Raw genomic sequence first — 13,895 nt, forward strand, 5'->3', positions numbered from 1 at the left:
CCTTCTATATTTTATAAAACATAGTTCCTAGCAAGGGAGGGTGAGTTACTAGGCGCTATAATACCGGTTTTCACCATCATTGTAATATGATTTCTCCTTTTATGTTTTATGGGGTTGTAACAATGCTGATCATATTATTCCTAATCATATGTCTGCTTATGTTAGCAAAAATACTGCATCTTAGAGCACGTCGTTAAAATAAATATTTTAACCTTTCCTGTGTCTCTTTTTTGCTCCTGTTATGGACTGGTATGCGAGTATAACGAAAGAGTGTTCTTGCCTCCCACCATTCCTGAGTATAACCTAAGTCCCATGTTCTGGGTTGTCTAAGCATTGGTTCCTTTGCTATAGGACGAAGAGCTAATGTGACACTGCTGTTAGCTGGTTAGGGTTTCTAGGTACTGAGGTGAGTTTTTGGGTTCACCACAATTCACTGGTAAACAACCGTTACAACGCAACTATTACAACGGACTACTATTACAACGCAATTTTTACAACGCAGGATCCATTACAACGAACTACCATTACAATGCATTTTTTTACATCGCAGATGCCTTTACAATGCATGCCATTACAACGTAAGTATTGGTAAGTATATAATTATATTAAAAATATTATAGGTTTGGGTTTTTGGGTAAAGGGGTATTTTTAGGGTTCAGGGCTAGGTTTGGGTTTTTGGGTAAAGGGGTATTTTTAGGGTTCAGGGCTAGGTTTGGGTTTTTGGGTAAAGGGGTATTTTTAGGGTTCAGGGCTAGGTTTGGGTTTTTGGGTAAAGGGGTATTTTTAGGGTTCAGGGCTAGGTTTGGGTTTTTGGGTACAGGGGTATTTTTAGGGTTCAGGGTTAGGTTTGGCTTTTTGGGTAAAGGGGTATTTTTAGGGTTCAGGGGTAGGTTTGGCTTTTTGGGTAAAGGGGTATTTTAAGGTTTCAGGGTTAGGTTTGGGTTTTTGGGTAAAGGGGTATTTTTAGGGTTCAGGGCTATGTTTGGGTTTTTGGGTAAAGGGGTATTTTTAGGGTTCAGGGCTATGTTTGGGTTTTTGGGAAAGGGATATTTTTAGGGTTCAGGGCTAGGTTTGGGTTTTTGGGTAAAGGGGTATTTTTAGGGTTCAGGGCTAGGTTTGGATTTTTGGGTACGGGGTATTTTTAGGGTTCAGGGTTAGGTTTGGGTTTTTGGGTAAAGGGGTATTTTTAGCGTTCAGGGGTAGGTTTGGGTTTTTGGGTAAAGGGGTATTTTTAGGGTTCAGGGCTAGGTTTGGGTTTTTGGGTAAAGGGGTATTTTTAGGGTTCAGGGCTAGGTTTGGGTTTTTGGGTAAAGGGGTATTTTTAGGGTTCAGGGCTAGGTTTGGGTTTTTGGGTAAAGGGGTACTTTTAGGGTTCAGGGCTAGGTTTGGGTTTTTGGGTAAAGGGGTATTTTTAGGGTTTAGGGCTAGGTTTGGGTTTTTGGGTACAGGGGTATTTTTAGGGTTCAGGGCTAGGTTTGGATTTTTGGGTACATGGGTATTTTTAGGGTTCAGGGCTAGGTTTGGGTTTTGGGGTACAGGGGTATTTTTAGGGTTGAAGGCTAGGTTTGGTTTTTAAATAAAATTAAATTTAAATTAAATTAAAGTAAATTATATTAATTTTAATTACTTACATTTTTAAAAATATTATATACTTACTAATACTTACGTTGTAATGGTATGCGTTGTAAAGGTATCTGCGATGTAAAAAAATGCGTTGTAATGGTATTTCGTTGTAATGGATCCTGCGTTGTAAAAATTGCGTTGTAAAGGTATGCGTGCTAAAAGTATGTGTTGTAACGTCATACATCCCAATTCACTGAGGTCCTGGGTTTCTGTGCACAGTTCTGTGTAGGAGCAGAATCCCTGCAACGGAGTGATAAGATTCAGAAAGGGAAGAAGTCTGTAGAGTGGGGCAATGTACAGTCATTACTGAGGAGAAGATACCAGGATAGGTTCCTATAGATGTCTGGTTGAAGGTGATGATCCTCTCTAGATTGGTCATCTCTAGATGGCACTAAAATGCCAAAATCTTTCCTGGGATTTTGGCGATCTATCTGACCCTACTCATGCAAGGACTTATCGAACCTGACCAAACTGACTTCATCCCAGGCAGAATTAATGTGGATGATATTAAGCATACTCTCCATTTAATTGGTAAAGTCCCTATATACCGCATTCATGCATTGTTTTTGGCTGTCAACATACAAAAAGCATTTGCCATGCCCCTTATACCTCTTGTTAATTGCCCAGTACATGGAGCCATTGGGAAACCTGATTGGGCCAAGAAGGATATTAAACGGGCACCCATAGGTAAAGATGAGCACAAAATCTGTTCATACGCACATGGGGCTCGATTCACAAAAGTAATCTGAGACAAATTCCTAAACTTGCTACTTTTGGTATTGACAGAAGGCATTTAGTAGTAATAAAGGATGGAATCCTAACTTTACTACTACCAAATCCCTTTTGTGAATATCGAAAGTCATGAAGTTAGGATTTTTCTCAGTTTAGTAGTAGTAAAGTAAGGAATCCTAACTTTACTACTATTAAATGCCTTCTGTGAATACCAAAAGTAGTAAGTTTAGGATTTTGTCTCAGATTAGTTCTGTGAATCAGCCCCATGATGTTTTAGTAACGCTCAGAGACTCATCACATTCTGTACCGTCTTTCTGAGGAGTCGGCAACATTAACTGGAAGGTAGGCTCTAAAATTATTCTCCAGAGGTAGCAACTTCTGAATTTATGTCTCCCGCCCAAGCATGTGGAGGGATTGCAGGCATTACCTGTTGATGTGGGAAGAGACAAATATATATGGAATGTGGGGTTAAGTTCTATCCTATATTGGAAGATACAGCTCAAGTAAACTATACAGACTTGCTGAAAACTTTCCGTACTGAGCTTCTAATATGGCATAATGGTGGCCTTGTGATTTAGACGTACAGCCGCAGTCAAGATTTCGGCTCTACCTCAGTTTCTTTACTTAGCCCAATACCTTCCTTTTCAACCCCCAATAGAGATATTCAGAGCATGATAAAAACATCATTTGGAGGGTACGGGAGCTTGGCTTTCTAAGAGTTTGATGTACGCCCTTTTATCTGGGGGTGGACTTGGTGCTCTGCACATAGTGTGCTATTACTACATAGCCCAGCTTAGGGACATGGTGGATTCTGTGCTGGCCTAGTTTGGTCAGTAATTACGGTGAGTCCTATCTTTTACTAAGGGCGGGTGACCTTGCACAACACTGGACACGCACACAGGTGGCTGATACCGGAAGGAAGCCCCCGAGCGGGCCCTCCCCATTTATTCACCCCCGCATGCCACGCCTGCGGATCACGTGGGTATTAGTTCAGGCCAGCTGAACAGAGAACAAGACTGCTAACTATTACATCCCTCTCCAACTTGGTTTTTGAAAACAAAGGATTCAGAACAAAGTCCAGTAACCACATAGTTCGGAGGGGTTCAGTCTTTACAGTCTTACCACGCAAAATCCTGAAGCCGTTGGTTAGGGTGAGGATTGGGCCGTAGACTGTAATGATGGTGTTGGCTTCGTATGGGTGGTTCACTGGGTGTTGGCCAGCTGGGAGGTGAAGCGGGAGGTGTTGTGCTTGGGGAAGCAGGTTCCACAGCCCTACCCCCATCTTCTGCTTCCCTGCTCAGGACGATCCGGGCTTGGGCTCAGCGAGGGCCGGGGACCATCTTTTAGAGGCTCGGCTGGAGTCTCGGCGGCGACCTCTTTGAACCAGGAGATGTTTCGCAATATTTCCTCACGTCCTTTCCGGGACGTTATCATGGTTCCATTGCTGGCGACGACGGTCCAGGTACCTGGTTCGTGGATACATCAGAACTTCCCCCCTGGCTGGCTCTCTTTGAGCAGGACAGTGGTACCAGGTCGGAGTGATCACAGTGCTGCATGGCGTCGAGCACTGGCTCCTTGCTTTTGCCGTTCTCTTCTTGCTTGGGTTTCCTGGACATCTAGAGGAGACGTTGTCCATCCTGGGTACTTAGGGATCAGATCTCTCCGGGGGGCCTTTGAACATTTGAACATGAGGGACCACGGGGCTTCGCAGTGTGGTCCAGTGTGAAGTGCTCCGGTACTCCCTGAGGAACTCGTGTAGACGCTGCTCAGGATCAACTTGTTCCACCACGGCAATACGTGGTATCTTGTTTAGAGTCCACATGAAACGTTAAATGACTCCATTGGCCTGTGGCCATTGGGGTGTGACACGGCGGAGACGGATCCCTCGCTGACGCAGGAAGGTCGCAAACTCAACCCCATGGAATGCGGGCCCATTGTCGCTCTGGACTTCCAGGGAAAATCCGAACACTCTCTCCAGTATAGGGCCCACATGAGAAGGCAGTCGACACTACTGGTTCTACAATGGAATACTTTGAGAATGCATCCACAATGACAAGCGTATGCTTCCCTCCAGGGAAACTTCCAAAGCCTCTGCTGACCTTCTACCAGTCAGCTTCTCAGGAGCACTGGTTAGTTGGCAGGCCGGGCACCTGTAGACTGGGTCTTCAACCATTGCTTCAAGTTCAGGGAACCAGACCTTCTCTTGCATTCTCACTTTCATTTTGGTTACACCTAGGTGACCTCCGTGGGCCAGTTCGGTTGCTCTGTGTTTGAGAGCCTGTGGTATCACTAGCCTCGACCCGCTCAATAGTATTCCATCTGCTGTGGCGCTCAGCTCGCTCCTTACCCTCCATATCTTTGTCAACTCTTCACCATCCTCTGGCGCCCAGGCTTTTGTCTGTTGAAGGCAGTTCCTCCATGACCCTTCTTGGACAGCCTGAAGGGTTTGGGTGTATACGGTGTCTTTCTCAGCGGCTTCCTTGATTTCCTCAAGCATCATAGCCTGGGGATATGCCGCTGCTGAGATCATGTTGATGTATTGTTCCGACCCTTCAATGTCGCCCGCCTCGCTCTGTGATGTTGGGTGTCGGGACAGAGAGTCCACAGGATTCTTCACCCCCGGTAAGTACACTACTTCCATCTGGTATGGCCGGAGCTGTACAGCCCATCGCTCGATCCGAGGAGGTGGATGAGGGGCTGACCGCTTGAAAAGGGGAACCAGAGGTTGGTGGTCGGTGACCACAGGGGATGGCTGGCCTGTCAGGTACAGGTGGAAGTGATTACAGGCCCACTTTATCGCGAGGGCCTCATGCTCGATCTGGGCGTACCTGGGTTCAGTGGGGGTCAGCGACTTGCTGGCAAACGATAAAGCTGCCCACCAGCTTGGCTCCCGTTCCTGGGCCAGCACCACTCCCAACCCCACCGGACTGGCATCTACCTATAGTTCTGTTTGTTTCGCCAGATTGAAATAGGCAAGGGTGGCCTCTCCCAGGATCATTTCCTTGATGCTCCGAAATGCCTCCTCTTCCCGTTGTCCCCAGCGCCATTTGGCATCTGCTTTCGTGAGGGCTCTCAATGGTTCGGCACGGGTCACGAGATTGGGGATGAACCTCCCACAATATGTCTCTCTCCCTCTCTCAGCCCCACCATGAGCGCTGCTGACGCCGCCCCGGCCCCCCAGGCCCCCATCTTCTCCTCGGGGGAGGACTGCAAGGGCAGCTGGAGGGAGGCGGACGCCGGCTACGACCAGACGGACGAGCACCTGCGCATCCTGGGCAAGCCCGTGATGGAGCGGTGGGAGACCCCCTACATGCACAGCCTGGCGGGGGCCGCGGCCAGCAGAGGCGGCCGCGTGCTGGAGATCGGCTTTGGCATGGCCATTGCTGCCACCAAAGTGGAGGAGTTTCCAATCGAGGAGCACTGGATCATCGAGTGCAACGATGGGGTCTTCGGGCGGCTCGAGGAGTGGGCCAAGAAACAGCCCCACAAGATCGTCCCCTTGAAGGGCCTGTGGGAGGACGTTGTTCCTACGCTGCCCGATGGACACTTTGATGGCATCCTGTACGACACGTACCCGCTGTCCGCAGAGACCTGGCACACTCACCAGTTCAACTTCATCAAGGGACATGCTCATCGACTGTTAAAACCTGGCGGAGTCCTCACCTACTGCAACCTGACCTCGTGGGGGGAGCTGCTAAAAACGAAATACAACGACATCGAGAAGATGTTTCAGGTTTGTTGAGGGAGCTGGGTGGAGAAGGAAGGCCTTCAACTCTTCAACTTCAACTTGACCTAAACAATTACCGGCCCATCACCAATATCCCCACCCTGGCCAAACTGCTGGAGAAATGTGTCCAACTCCAACTAACAAAACACATTGACCAATTTGACCTCCTCAACCCTCTTCAATCAGGCTTCCGAGCGAAACATAGCACGGAAACAGCTATGACACACATAATTGATGACGCCCTCCAAATTCTTGATCGCAATGAGTCCTGCCTCCTCATCCTTCTTGACCTCTCGTCAGCATTTGACACGGTCAAACATGAGAACTTGCTGGAGCTGCTAAGCACTAGAATGGGTCTATCGGGAACTGTTCTCAAATGGTTTTCGTCCTTCCTTCACAACAGGTCTCAGAAGTTCAAGATCGAAAATGTGCTATCTACACCTGTGCCTAGCAGATCTAGGTGTTCCACAAGGATCCTCCCTCTCCCCCACACTGTTCAACCTCGTCATAGAACCGCTCGCCACCTTGCTCCAAGCCTCCAATGTCCAATTCCATATGTACGCCGACGACACACAACTTTACCTAAAGCTACAATCCCCGGAAGATATCAAACATCTGAATTCCACGCTTATTAACACTCAATCTTGGCTGGCCGATAATCACCTCAAACTAAATGCTCTGAAAACTGAGTTCCTACTCATCTCACCCCCGGCGAAAATTTCCACCACCCAAACCTGGCTCAGTAACCTAACAGCACTCAATGTCCTACCTACCATCGTGGATTCGGCGAAATCCCTAGGCATCACACTCGACGCCAAGCTCAACATGCAGCAGCACGTTAGCAAAGCCACAAAAGGAGCTAATTTCCAAATCAACACACTGAGGAAAATTAAACCCTTCCTCCCTGCCGAAGACTTCCAAACTGCTGTACAAGCTTTAGTCATCCCTCGAATAGACTACGGAATTGTGGCCCTCAGCGGACTCCCACTATCCACAAAAGCACCCTTAAGAGCCTCCCTGAACGCTGCCGCGAGACTCATTACTGGTTCAAGAAAGCATTCGCATATATCCCCAGACTTAAAGTCTCTAAAATGGCTGCCTTTTGAAGCCAGAATACAGCTAAAAATTGCAGTTATGACACACGCGGCCGTGCACCACAATGCACCCAAATACCTCGCTCAAAAGTTGTCCATATCAGGAAGTTCGAGATCCAATAGAAGTACTAAAAATCTACTCCTGAAACCTCGTAGATTCCGGAAAGAGAAAACATACAAGCGCTCCTTCTCAGGAATGGCACCCAGGATCTGGAATGCGCTCCCTCCTGAAACCAGGCTTATCTCCTCCACTGCACTCTTCAAGAAAGAGGTGAAAACCATCCTTCTGGCCAAGATCTCCTGAACCTTATAGGTGCTGGATCAGAGACTCTGCATTGCTTTGTATCACTGTTCACCTTGTCCTTTGGCACTATACTTCTACTTGATGGGGACACTACTACGCTACTTTCTTACTACCGACCAATATATGATGCACGTTGGTTTACTGATCCACTCTCCCGATGCCCCCACTCAGTGTTCTCTCTATACTAAAACATTGGTATAAGCCATCCATACACCCAAGGTGTACCTGAACACCTCTGTAGTGGGATCAACGACTTGCCGTCTTATATTACTTGTTTACCTGATTGTATATTGATATGTTTTATGTATGTTATTATTATCCTACCATGTTAGTGACTATTATACTGCTCCCATTATCTCTGTTCATTCCTACTGCCCCTACCCTGTCTTTGTGAAGCGCTCTGATATCTGTAAGGATCCTGTTCGCGCTATATAAAACTTTGAATAAATAAATAAATAAATAAATAAATATGTAGCTATACCTAGGAAACTCCTCACTTCAGTAGGTGTGGTTAGAGCTGGGGTGTTTCGGATGGCGTGTGACTTCTTCAGATCCACCTGGATGCCTTCCTGGTTGAATACATACCCGAAGAACTCTAGGGAGGGTTGGAAGAAAAGGCATTTTTCTCTGTGGAGCATCGCTCCATGTTTGCTGAGGCGCCTCAACGTGCTTCTCAGATGCTTGTGATGGTCAGCAGCCATGGCAGAGTGGATCAGGATGTCATCACTGACGTTTATCACCTCTGGCAGCCTGGATAGCATGTTGCGGATCGTCTTCTGGAATATCGCTGCCGCTGAGGATTTTCTGAAGTTTAGTCACTTATAACGATGCAGCCCCAGGTGGGTACTGAACGTGGTGATGTAGCAGCTTTCCTCTTCCAAAGGCAACTGATGGTACCCTGAGTTCAGATCGATTTTTGAGAACCACCTTGACCCATTGACGTCCGCAATTATGTCATCCATAGTTGGTGTAATATGGCGCTCTCTTTTGATGGTCCGATTGGGCAGCCTCATGTCGATGCAGTCAGAGGCGTATGGCCTCTGGCTGCTTGGGGTTTCCGCGATAACCATCAGGAAAACCCAGGGCGTTGGTCTCTAGACCTTTTCAATTACTCTGTGTCTTTCCAGGGTCTCTAGTTCTCTCTCCACCTGTAGCCTCAAGAGGATTGGAACCCTTCTATGTTGTAGCGCGACTGGAGTGACGGACTTGTCGATGTGCAGCTTGATGGAGTCACATTTGATACGTCCGAGTCCTTGGAAGAGCTACGGCAATTGGTTGAGTAGCTCATCAACCTGATGGGCTTGGACACTCCTGGAAAAAACACTAGGCCCAGGTCCTCCACTGTGTGACTGCTTAAGAGGGTATCCGCATTGTGGTCTATCACATGAATGACAGCTGTGACCTCCTGGTCGCTTAACCTAATCGGGACGGATATTGTTCCTCTCAGTGGCAGGGGGGTATGGCTCCCATAGGCAAATATTTTGGTCCTGGATGGGTTGACTGGCGGACGAAGTCGGAGGCACCAATATTGCTGGAGGTCCATCACGTTCACTGAGGCTCCTGTATCAATGATCGCCTTTACTTCTGTGCCTGCGATCTTGACCATGCAGGTGGGTTGCAACCTTCGGCGACGCTTGAGCTCCTGGGCGAATGAGATCCGGTACGTTTCCCCCTCCTCCTCGTCTGTGGATGAGACTTCTAGTTCATGGTACCATCGGCCTGTCCTTTGCGGTTCTTCTCTCCGTGCTGGGTCAGCTAGGCATAGTTGTCGTACCATTCTTGATGGTGGTTTGTGTCCCCGGGTGTTTCTGCCTTAGCCTTGTCTCCTGCACACTGCCACAAAGTGGTTGGGGATCCCACAATTGGCAGAGGTTTTGCTTTGTGTGGGGCAATCCTTAACCGCGTGTGGCTCATGCCCACAGTACCCATACCGTGTCTTGGGAGCTTCGGCCTTGCTTTCCTGGGTGCATCATTTTGCGGTCTCGTTCGGAAGGCGTCCGCCTGCTCCGTCTTGATGGCTTCCGGACTTCCTTGCGGCTTGGTGAGGGCTTGGTCCATTTCGTTGGTCCTGGCCACTCACAGATCATGGGTCCTCGCCAGTATCAGTATATCTTCCAGCGCAATTTTTTGCCGGTGCATGATGAGGCCTCTGAGCGTCTTGTCTCAGCACCCCTGGATGATGTTATGTTATGTAATAAAAAATGTATAAAGCGCACGGTCACCAACGGTTTTGTGGCGCTGAGTGGGGTCATTCAGTAGCTGGGACAAGGAAATGGAACTTTCAGTTGTGTGCTTGAACAAATAGCCAAGTTTTTAGAGACTTCCTAAACTGAGTATAGGAAGTAGACAGATGGAGTCGGGGGGAAGGGAATTCCAGAATTGTGGAGCCAAAGACAAGAATCATAGAACCCGTGATTTTTATGTTTGAATGAGCAAGGGGTCAATACATTCATGTGTGCAGAGTGTAGGGGGCATGAAGGGACATTGCACCGAATGTTAGACCCGATGAAGGCTGGACCAAGATCTGACAGGGCTTTGTAAATTGTGCAGCCTAGTTTAAAAAGACAGCCTTGGGTCACAGGAAGCCAGTGTAAGTTTTTCAACAGAAGCTTCACATGATGAGATTTAGGTTGACCATAAACGAGCCTAGCGGCTTGGTTCTGCACCAGTTGGAGCCGACGTAATTTATAGGCTGGAATGCCAGTATACAGAGAGTTGCGTAGTCGATTCGCGACATAACCAGAGCCAGTATAACTTGAATCCGGGCCTCAATGGTTAAAACTCTGCTTATTTTGCAAATTCTCCGAAGGTGGAAGAAACAAGAGGAGACCACAGCATTTATCTGTGCCCTCCTTGTGAGATCGTTACTAATCACAATTCCCAGATGATCTGGGCCCTTATCTCTTTAGGCTGTTCATCATCCATGCATGTGCTGGCCAGTTCATGCAGGCAGACGTAAAACGCATCGACCCCCTTTCCCTTTGGCGGGCTTGGCGCAGTTTGAAACATTCGAAATCAGGGTTGAGTTGGGGGTCGAAATGCACATCTAAGGCCGCCACCGCAGCGTCGTAGTCCGTTGCGATGCCCTTATTCAGTAGATGTTTGAACAGCTTGAATATTTCGTCTCCGGCATAATGGAGAAGCAGCGATCTTTTCACCGCTCCGTCGGTCTCCCTGGTGGCTATGAAATAGTTATTCAGGCGTTCAATACAGATTTTCCACTTCAGGGACACTGTGCCTGGATCCTCCAGTTCACTGAAGGGTGGCAGTACCCCTGTAAGTTCGTGTTGGACTGGAAGCGTGGGAGAGAGCGGTTGTTCTTCTTCCCCCTTCTTCCTGCGAACGGGTGTCTGTTCTCACCCTTCTGCGTTTTGCCTGCACACACTGCGGCAGTGGCCTCTGTCTGGACTCTCTGCACTGATGCCCCTTCTCTTGGCTGGCCTCTTTCTTGTCTTTATTTATTTATTCCCTACCCTCCTCTGTCTCACCGGTGCTATGTGTGGGGCAGCCGTGATGTTGCTTGCACCCACTACTCCTCTTATGGCTCTCTCCCCTTCTTCCTCCTGTGTTAGGGGTAGGTTGGGCCCTCTTTCATGCACTGCAGATAGTCCAGCCCAAGCAGACCCCTGCAAGTGCCTGTGTTATGAGGTCACTCTGCAGGTCTCCTTCATGGGCTTCTTGGGCTCCACCTTCCTCTTGGGCAGTCTGCCTGGTGCTCGTCGCCCTGCCGCTGTTGCCTCACACCTCCTGGGGCCTGCCCAATCCAGCAGGCCTCGCCAGGCACCACAACACGCTCCTCGCGTGTGACCGCTGGTAGGGGCTCACCGCTCCTCGCAGGGGCGGGGCATTCAACGCGCTGACGAGCGCTCCTAGCGGAGACCAAAAGCAAGCAGAAGCAGCAACCACAGGGTATCAAGCTGCACACCGGGGGCAGGAGTGGGTGTCAGGTGGTGACACAGCGTCCTCACAATCAGCGGGGCTCACAGCAGGGCAGCACTCACCCGCCGGGCTGCTATACACACACCTGCAGCTTTCCTGGCAACACGGCCGTCGTGGCTCCACCGGCGCTTGAAACGCCACGGACCTCGGCAGCTGGGTTTCCACGGGGCCACAGGCGGAGGCGAGGGTCACAGTCCCCCTCGTCACCAATGTGCTGGCCTAGCTTGGCCAGTAATTACGGTGAGGCCTATCTTTTACTAGGGGTGACCTTGCACAACACTGGACACGCACAGAGGTGGCTGATACCGGAAGGAAGTTCCGCGCAGGCCCTTCCCATTTATTCAACCCCGCATGCCACGCCTGGCCTGCGGATGATGTGGGTGTAAGTTCCGGCCAGCGGAACAGAGAACAAGACTGCTAACCATTACAGATGCCAGCCACAAACAAAGCATGGTGCTTTGTAGACAAAATAATCGCAGGTGCTCATATATGGAAGGTCCGCTGGTTAACCAACGGGGGCTTTATTCTTCCCCATTGCCCAGTCTAGACTCTCCATTTCGGATACAGTCATGCTTCAGAAGGGGCTCTCCTCGTACCCATCATCTGTCACCCCTATCATAGAGTATCCATATTTTACTGCAGGCTTGGATCATGGTTAGTATGCAGAAGCAGCAGAAGACTAATTATAAATAGATAGGCAATCTGTTTGACCTTCAAGGCATTAAAATGTTTGATCAAGTCAGACAGGATTATGGCCTCCTGGCATGGTCGGCTTTAGGGCAGTGCAACCGGTGCAGCCGCACTGGGAGCAGACCTATGGGCGCTGACCTCAGGGGGAGTGCTGTGTCTAGCAATAACTTGTGCTTGGAAAGATGAGGGGCACTTTCACGGGTGGTAGTGAGAGAATCTGAGGAGGTGCTCATGGGGTGTGGGGGGTCAAAAATGATTGTTGCACCAGGCTCCTGACAGCGCTAAAGCCGACCCTGCTCCTGGAATCTGTGAGACTGCACTATGCCCAAATTTGACACTGGTTGTCTTATAGAGATGTGAGCCCCTGGGCCTCCAGAACTATGACGTCTTTTGAAAAGTGGATCTTTTTTAAGGCTGACGATAGAAGATTGATTTCAGGAATTTTCAAAGCTCTTAACACTGACCATTCCAGGGTAAAAAAAAATGTGGGAAGTTGAGGTGGATGCAGACAGTGAGAGAACTCAAAAAATGGACGGGGATATTTGCAAGGTCTCAGTTAAGCACCTCTAGCACACGGATGAGGGAGACACATTCACAAAGATTGTGACCTATTGGTACTACATCCGGATGCACAGGTGGAATAAGAGTGGTCTTTGGTGGAGGAACTGTAGCAACTCTGGGTCTCTCCTTCATTTGCTAAGCCACTGCCCCAAACTCCTAAGGTACTGGGAGGAAGCCCTATATGAAAATGATCATATGTATGGAGCTGAGATTTCCAGCATATATAATTTTCTGCCTGGCAGCTTGACTTTTCTAATCACAGAATGGCCGTCAGATCACTCTACTGCTAGGTGCAGCTAAGCAAGCCATTCTGAGTTACAGGGGCAAAGATGATATCCCAATGCACAGAGTTTGGTTATTCCCAATTTGAGACAAGCTCAGAATGAAACAGATATCCCTGGACTAGCTGGAAGGGGAGATAGATTTGAGTCCCTCTTGAATGCTTGCCTGAGAACGCTTTCCACAGATTTCATGGAGGTTGCATACCTCAAATAATTGCTGGTATTGCATATTACGCTGATGCCACTTCAGAGCCATCATTGTCAGGATTAATGTTAACCGACACAATTTCCCACTACAAAGTTGGTATGCTGTGTCTCATGTTAGTCAGTGCATGCTGGTGAGGGGAATGGAGTTCTCCAGGAATGCAGGGGGTGGGCATTAGGGTAGGTTAAGTAGCTGTGTGCGTACTGATCTTTTCTACCTTTTTCTATATCTTTTTACACCTTGCTTTCTGTTATTCATTTGAGCACTGGCTGTGGGGACATAACTCTTGCGCAAAGCTGATAATGCCATCCATATATAAAATTGGCGGTCCCCATTCGCTTTGAGGTGTAGGAAGGTGTATGTGCATTACAGTTCAAATACAATAAAAACATTTAATCCTAAAACGGTAATAAAACACTTTCTAGTACAGGAACCTTTTGTGTTAATCCAGTGCATTTGATGTTATGGAATATGAGATATCAGTATTGAAATATTTTGTCATATCAGCATTGCTGGTTCAAATTAGTGAGATATGTGCAGTTTAAAAAGTCATAAGCACATAAATGAGCAAAAACGAACTATCTGGAAAGGAATAAAGCAATTCGTAATTATTGATACATACTGGTTGAAAATGAAAGCAAGCAATTTTATAATAATTTATTTATTTATTAACCTTCACTTTTTAATGGTGATTTGGGACTGTAAAGTCACGGAGTAGAACATCAGTTCCACTGCATTG

At 48.2% G+C, this 13,895-nt stretch overlaps 1 pseudogene; it reads left to right on the forward strand.

The window, feature by feature from the left end:
* Positions 1-5,485: 5,485 nt before the first annotated feature.
* On the forward strand, positions 5,486-6,115 carry LOC144821746 (guanidinoacetate N-methyltransferase pseudogene; annotated as a pseudogene).
* Positions 6,116-13,895: the final 7,780 nt, after the last annotated feature.

Source organism: Lissotriton helveticus, chromosome 2_2 (genome assembly GCF_964261635.1).
Source record: "Lissotriton helveticus chromosome 2_2, aLisHel1.1, whole genome shotgun sequence".
Taxonomy (NCBI): domain Eukaryota; kingdom Metazoa; phylum Chordata; class Amphibia; order Caudata; family Salamandridae; genus Lissotriton; species Lissotriton helveticus.